This window comes from Schistocerca cancellata, chromosome 6 (genome assembly GCF_023864275.1).
Source record: "Schistocerca cancellata isolate TAMUIC-IGC-003103 chromosome 6, iqSchCanc2.1, whole genome shotgun sequence".
In the NCBI taxonomy this organism is placed as follows: Eukaryota; Metazoa; Arthropoda; class Insecta; order Orthoptera; family Acrididae; genus Schistocerca; species Schistocerca cancellata.
In genome coordinates this window covers 176,331,905-176,339,314 of record NC_064631.1, presented here as the reverse complement: position 1 = coordinate 176,339,314, position 7,410 = coordinate 176,331,905, and the positions used below count along the sequence as shown (strand labels likewise).

The following is a 7,410-nucleotide window of genomic DNA, read 5'->3' as shown; positions in this document are numbered from 1 at the left end:
GTACAACTTGGGATGCAAGCACCAGACAAAAAGATGCTGCCAGTGTGCTAAACTTCGAAATTACAAAGGAAAAAACCTACAACTTCAACGAACTACTTCAATATATTCCTCACAGCAAACCACTCTAAAAAAAACTAAACTTCGCCCGAACAGGTCACGAAGGCTCAACGCTACTAACCGGCTGCCTATGATCCTCAGCCCAAAGGCATCAATGGATGCGGATATGGAGGGGCATGTGGTCAGCACACCTCTATCCCGGCCGTATGTCAGCTTAAGAGACCGGAGCCGCTATTTGTCTTCAGTTTGCCTCACAAGGACCCTTTGCCAACGGCGCTCGGCAGACCGGATGGTCACCCATCCAAGTGCTAGCCCAGCCCAACAGCGCTGAATTTCGGTGATCTGAAGGGAACCGGTGTTACCACTGCGGCAAGGCCGTTGGCTCGCAATAAACCACTCCCCAACGACAATCAAAAGAAAATTTACAACGTTATCATGGACCGGATCCATAACAACACTGGTGGAATTATTTACTTGCGCGCAACAGGCGGCACCGGGAAAAAGTTTCTAATAAATCTATTGCTGGCGGAAATACATGCTAAAAAACACATCGAACTTGCACTAGCATCATCCGGCATTGCAGCCCAATTATAGAACTAGGAAGAACTGCCCATTCCGCCCTACAACTACCGCTGAATATAGCCGAAGAAAATTTCTGGTATGTAAAATCTCAAGAGCATCTGGACGGGCTGAACTCCTAAAGCAAATTAAAGTTATCTTCTGGGACGAATGTACAGTGGCACATAAAAAATCACTCTAAACCATGGACAGAACATTACAAGACTTGCGAGGAAACTTTGAAGAGACGGGATGAGCTCTGCTCGTACTCTCAGGAGATTTTCGACAAGCACTTCCAGTTATCCCGAAGTCAACACCAGCAGACGAGATCAACGCATGCTTTAAAAAAATCACATCTGTGGCTACACATACAAATACCACGACTAACCATAAACAAGAGAGCCGAACTATCGAAAGACAAAACAACAGGACATTTTGCTCAACATATTTACAAACAGGCAAAGGTACTGACAGAAGACCGGCCCCATTAAACTCAACAGCGATTTCTACAACGTAGCCACTCCTGAAAAATCAACTCATCGACCAAATTTATCCAAAAACTGTTCACTACTGTGTCAGTTCGGACTGGCTATTTGAAAGGGCAATTTTGGTAACTGAAAATATTATTGTCGACGATACCAACTTTTAAGAAAATTCTAGGTGAAGAGCGAATAATCAAGTCGATCTACACGATGGTAAACGTTGAAGAAAGTGTGAAGTTCCCTACACAAATTCTAAACTCTTTGCAAGCATCAGCAATGCTTCGACTTAAAATTGCATCTCCGATCATACTCCTCAGAAATCTCAACTCACCAAAACTATGTGATGGAACAAGGATGATCGCCAAACAGCTATCGAATAACATCATCGAAGCCGAACTTATGACTGGAAGGTAGAAAGGACACAAACTATTTATTCCCAGAATACCACTGATCTCTCCTGAACTGCCATTCCAATTTAACAGACTGCAATTTCCAATCAAATTACCCTACAGTTTTACAATTAACAAAGCACAAGGACAAACTATAAAATATTGCTGAATCAATCTCGAAGACTCCTGCTTCTTTCACTGTCAACTATACGTAGCTTGCTCGCGAGCAGAAAATCCAAAAAAGATTTAGAAACATATCCCGGATAACAAAATGAAAAATGTTGTTTATAAACAAGTATTGTAAACAGTGAGAATAGTTTTTAACAACTTTTACCTCTTATTCTTTAACAAAATTTTTACCTCTTAAACTTTAAAGTTTATCCTTTTATTCCAGCTACCACACAATTTCATATCAATTCCCTGAGCGAAGCAGCCGGCCGCTGTGGACGAGCGGTTCTAGGCGCTGCAGTCCGGAATCGCGCGACCGCTACGGCCGTAGGTTCGAATCCTGCCTCGGGCATGGATGTGTGTGATGTCCTTAGGTTAGGTAGGTTTAAGTAGTTCTAAGTTCTAGGGGACTGATGACCACAGATGTTAAGTCCCATAGTGCTCAGAGCCATTTGAACCATTTTTTTGAGCGAAGCCGGGTACCCCAGCTAGTGCAAAAACATAGAAAAATATATAAGAAGCGGAAGGACAGATGACGCGTATAGGAAAATTGAAGAGACCTTGGAGAACTGAGAAACAACTGTATGAATATCAAAAACTTAGATGGAAAGCCAGTACTAAGCGAAAACGGAAAGCGGAAAGGTGAGGATATAGAGGGGTTATAAAGGGAAACGAAATTCAAGGCAATATTATAGAAATGTAGATGAAGTTGAGATAGGAGATATGCTATTGCAATGTGAAGAATACCGAACTACGAGTTTAACAAGTTATGACTGCAAGGTACTAACACGAGTTATTTACAGAAGAATGGATAAACTTGTAAAAGCCGACATCGGGGGAGATCATTTTGGATTCTGGAGAAATGTGGGAACACGCGGGGCAAAACTGACCTACAACTTCCATCAGAAGACTGGTTATGGAAAGGCAACATACGCATTTGTAGACTTACATAAGGCTTTTGACATTGTTAACTGTTGGGTCTTGTGCACTCGTCTCATATAGGGTGCCTAAGAGATTTTGAATGCTCGAAATGCTACACTACAATTCAAGCAAATAACATTGGTAGTTTTATTTCAATGAATCAGATTTAACAATACCTAACTTGGGCTACATGCAATGTAATTCAGAGTGTTTGGCTAGATGCAATGTTCCTGCAAGTTGACACACGTCACTAACACTGTTCTGCGAATCCTATCCACTAACGTCTGTGTACTGAGCCGATCTGAGCACTAATGCCCGGCCAGGGCTGTCAGGGGCGGCACTTACACTCCTGGAAATTGAAATAAGAACACCGTGAATTCATTGTCCCAGGGAGGGGAAACTTTATTGACACATTCCTGGGGTCAGATACATCACATGATAACACTGACAGAACCACAGGCACATAGACACAGGCAACAGAGCATGCACAATGTCGGCACTAGTACAGTGTATATCCACCTTTCGCAGCAATGCAGGCTGCTATTCTCCCATGGAGACGATCGTAGAGATGCTGGATGTAGTCCTGTGGAACGGCTTGCCATGCCATTTCCACCTGGCGCCTCAGTTGGACCAGCGTTCGTGCTGGACGTGCAGACCGCGTGAGACGACGCTTCATCCAGTCCCAAACATGCTCAATGGGGGACAGATCCGGAGATCTTGCTGGCCAGGGTAGTTGACTTACACCTTCTAGAGCACGTTGGGTGGCACGGGATAAATGCGGACGTGTATTGTCCTGTTGGAACAGCAAGTTCCCTTGCCGGTCTAGGAATGGTAGAACGATGGGTTCGATGACGGTTTGGATGTACCGTGCACTATTCAGTGTCCCCTCGACGATCACCAGTGGTGTACGGCCAGTGTAGGAGATCGCTCCCCACACCATGATGCCGGGTGTTGGCCCTGTGTGCCTCGGTCGTATGCAGTCCTGATTGTGGCGCTCACCTGCACGGCGCCAAACACGCATCATTGGCACCAAGGCAGAAGCGACTCTCATCGCTGAAGACGACACGTCTCCATTCGTCCCTCCATTCACGCCTGTCGCGACACCACTGGAGGCGGGCTGCACGATGTTGGGGCGTAAGCGGAAGACGGCCTAACGGTGTGCGGGACCGTAGCCCAGCTTCATGGAGACGGTTGCGAATGGCCCTCGCCGATACCCCAGGAGCAACAGTGTCCCTAATTTGCTGGGAAGTGGCGGTGCGGTCCCCTACGGCACTGCGTAGGATCCTACGGTCTTGGCGTGCATCCGTGCGTCGCTGCGGTCCGGTCCCAGGTCGACGGGCACGTGCACCTTCCGCCGACCACTGGCGACAACATCGATGTACTGTGGAGACCTCACGCCCCACGTGTTGAGCAATTCGGCGGTACGTCCACCCGGCCTCCCGCATGCCCACTATACGCCCTCGCTCAAAGTCCGTCAATTGCACATACGGTTCACGTCCACGCTGTCGCGGCATGCTACCAGTGTTAAAGACTGCGATGGAGCTCCGTATGCCACGGCAAACTGGCTGACACTGACGGCGGCGGTGCACAAATGCTGCGCAGCTAGCGCCATTCGACGGCCAACACCGCGGTTCCTGGTGTGTCCGCTGTGCCGTGCGTGTGATCATTGCTTGTACAGCCCTCTCGCAGTGTCCGGAGCAAGTATGGTGGGTCTGACACACCGGTGTCAATGTGTTCTTTTTTCCATTTCCATGGGTGTATATTCACTTCTTGCAGGGGGCGCTCCTGTCGTAGCGCGGTCCTAATCCGCGCACCATTGGCCGACGTCGTTTCACCTCCTTCTATAGTCTTGCATTCTCGTTCTTCGTTCCGGCGCTTGTGGTTACACCAGAACTGTAACCGGAATACGCTCTTTGAAATTCTAAAGGGTAGAGAAGAGGGAGCGACAGGCTATTTACAGCTCGTACAGAAACCAGAGGGCACTTGTAAAAGTTGAAGGGCATGGAAATATTTATTAAAAAGGTAGTGCGACAGGGTTGTAGCCTATCCACGATGTTGGTCAGTCTGTACATTAATCAAGCATTATTGTTGTTGTGGTCTTCAGTCCTGAGACTGATTTGATGCAGCTCTCCATGCTACTCTATCCTGTGCAAGCTTCTTCATCTCCCAGTACCTACTACAGCCTACATCCTTTTGAATCTGCTTAGTGTATTCATCTCTTGGTCTTCCTCTACGATTTTTACCCTCCACGCTGCCCTCCATACTAAATTGGTGATCCCTTGATGCCTCAGAACATGTCCTACCAACCGATCCCTTCTTCTAGTCAAGTTGTGCCACAAGCTCCTCTTCTCCCCAATTCTATCCAATACCTCCTCATTAGTTATGTGATCTACCCATCTAATCTTCAGCATTCTTCTGTAGCACCCCATTTCGAAAGCTTCTATTCTGACATTTAAATCCATACTCGAAGTTAACAAATTTCTCTTCTTCAGAAACGCTTTCCTTCCCATTGCCAGTCTACATTTTATATCCTCTCTACTTCGACCATCATCAGTTATTTTGCTCCCCAAATAGCAAAACTCCTTTACTACTTTAACTGTCTCATTTCTTAATCTAATTCCCTCAGCATCACCCGATTTAATTCGACTACATTCCATTATCCTCGTTTTGCATTTGTTGATGTTCATCTTACATCGTCCTTTCAAGACGCTGTCTATTTCGTTCAACTGCTCTTCCAAGCCCTTTACTCTCTCTGACAGAATTACAATGCCACAGGCCAACCTCATAATTTTTTTTCTTCTCCCAGACCTTTAATTCCTTCTTCTTTAGAATTTGAAAGAGAGTACTGCAGTAAATATTGTCAAAAGCTTTTTCTAAGTCTACAAATGCTAGAAACGTAGGTTTACCTTTTCTTAATCTGGCTTCTAAGGTAAGTCTTCAGTATTGCCTCACGTGTTCCAATATTTCTACGGAATCCAAACAGATCTTCCCCGAGGTCGGCTTCTACCAGTTTAAGCATTAAGGGAGACTAAAGAAAAATTTGGAGAAGAAATTAAAGGTCTTGGAGAAGAAAAAAAAGTTATGAGGTTGGCCGATTGCATTGTAATTCTATCAGAGACAGTAGAGGACTTGGAAGAGCAGTTGAACGGAATGGACGGCGTCTTGAAAGGACGATGTAAGATGAATATTAACAAAAGCAAAACGAGGATACTGGAATGCAGTCGAATTAAATCAGATGACGGTGAGGGAATTAAATTAGGAAACGACACACATAAAACTGTAGACGAGTTTTGGTATTTGGCTGTATGATGGCCGAAGTAGAGAGAATACAAAACGTAGACAGCCAATGGCAAGAGAAGCGTTTCTGAAGAAATCGAATACACATTTCAGAGATGGGAAGTCTTTTCTGAAGGTATTCGTCTGTAGTAGCCTTGTGCGGGAGTGAAATCTGTCTGCCGGCCGCGGTGGCCGTGCGGTTCTAGGCGCTTCAGTCCGGAACCGCGCTGCTACTACGGTCGCAGGTTCGAATCCTGCCTCGGGCATTGGTGTGTGTGATGTCCTTCGGTTAGTTAGGTTTAAGTAGTTCTAAGTTCTAGGGGACTGATGACCACAGAAGTTGAGTCCCATAGTGCTCAGAGCCATTTGAACCATTTTTTTTTAAATCTGTCTGACAAACAGTAAATACACGAAGTGAATAGAGGCTGGTTGGTTGGTTGATCTGTGGGAGGAACCCAACAGCCAGCTCACCAGTCTCAGCGTATTAGGGACGAAAGTCGGTCGTGCCCTTTCAAAGGTACCATCCTGACAGTTTCCTGAAGCGATTTAGGGAAATAAAAGAAAACCTGATTCAAGATGGCCAGACGCTGGGAGAATGGAGACTTTTGCAGTATGGTGCTACGGGAGAATGCTAAAGATTAGATGGGTAGATAATGTAACTGATGAGGAAGTACTGAGTAGAACTGCGAAGAAAGGAAATTTGTGGCGTAACTTGACCAAAAGAAGGGATCAGTTGACTGAATACCTTCTATGACGTTGAGGGATCACCAGCTTGCTACTGGAGGGAAGTGTGTAAGGGGGATGGGGACAAAAATTGTAGAGAGTGATTAAAAGGTGAATACAGTAAGCAAGTTCAGAAGCATGTAGGTTGCAGTAGCTATTCGGAGATGAAGCGGCTTGCATAAGATAGAGTTACATGTAAAGGTGCAACAAATCAGTCTTCTGACTGAAAATCACAACAACAACAACGACGTTTGTTAATGAAATACACATAGAAAGAAACAAAAGTAAGAAAAAATGGTAAGAGCGAGAATAGAACCATCAGTTTCACAATTACAGAACCTGCATGCCATGCAATCAGTTTTTTTTTCTTTCTTGTTTTTAGTCTACACATAGACCACTTTCCTGTATTCTCTTTTTTCTTCGTTTCTTTCTTTTTTTAAATGTTGACTCTGGAAATTAAAATCTTTGTGCTGAAAATGAAAAAGGGAAGAAAGAATTCACTTTCTGTGCGATTAAATGATTAGGACTCCAGGAGCTTTACTCGTCCTCTTTGAATTCCAGCTTGCATTCCTCCAATTTTGGCTGGAGAATGATGACGGTGGAGCTCGTTCAGCATAATTAAAGCCAATTTCTTCCACTCCAAGACCAAATTGCATTTTGATCTGAGCAGCTGAATCTGCCCACGAAGACATCCTACAACACCTCTGCAAAGGGCCTCTGACATTCTTAATCTTACCTGTGTTGGAACCTACCCGTAGATAACATTCGATGAAGCTGATTTGACATCTAACGGCAGGAATTTTTGGTGAATATTTCATCAGACCGTGCACTAGTCT

General features: G+C 45.1%; 1 pseudogene; it reads right to left on the bottom strand.

The window, feature by feature from the left end:
* Positions 1-322: 322 nt before the first annotated feature.
* LOC126089725 (5S ribosomal RNA) lies at positions 323-440 on the bottom strand (annotated as a pseudogene).
* Between the last annotated feature and the right edge of the window lie 6,970 nt (positions 441-7,410).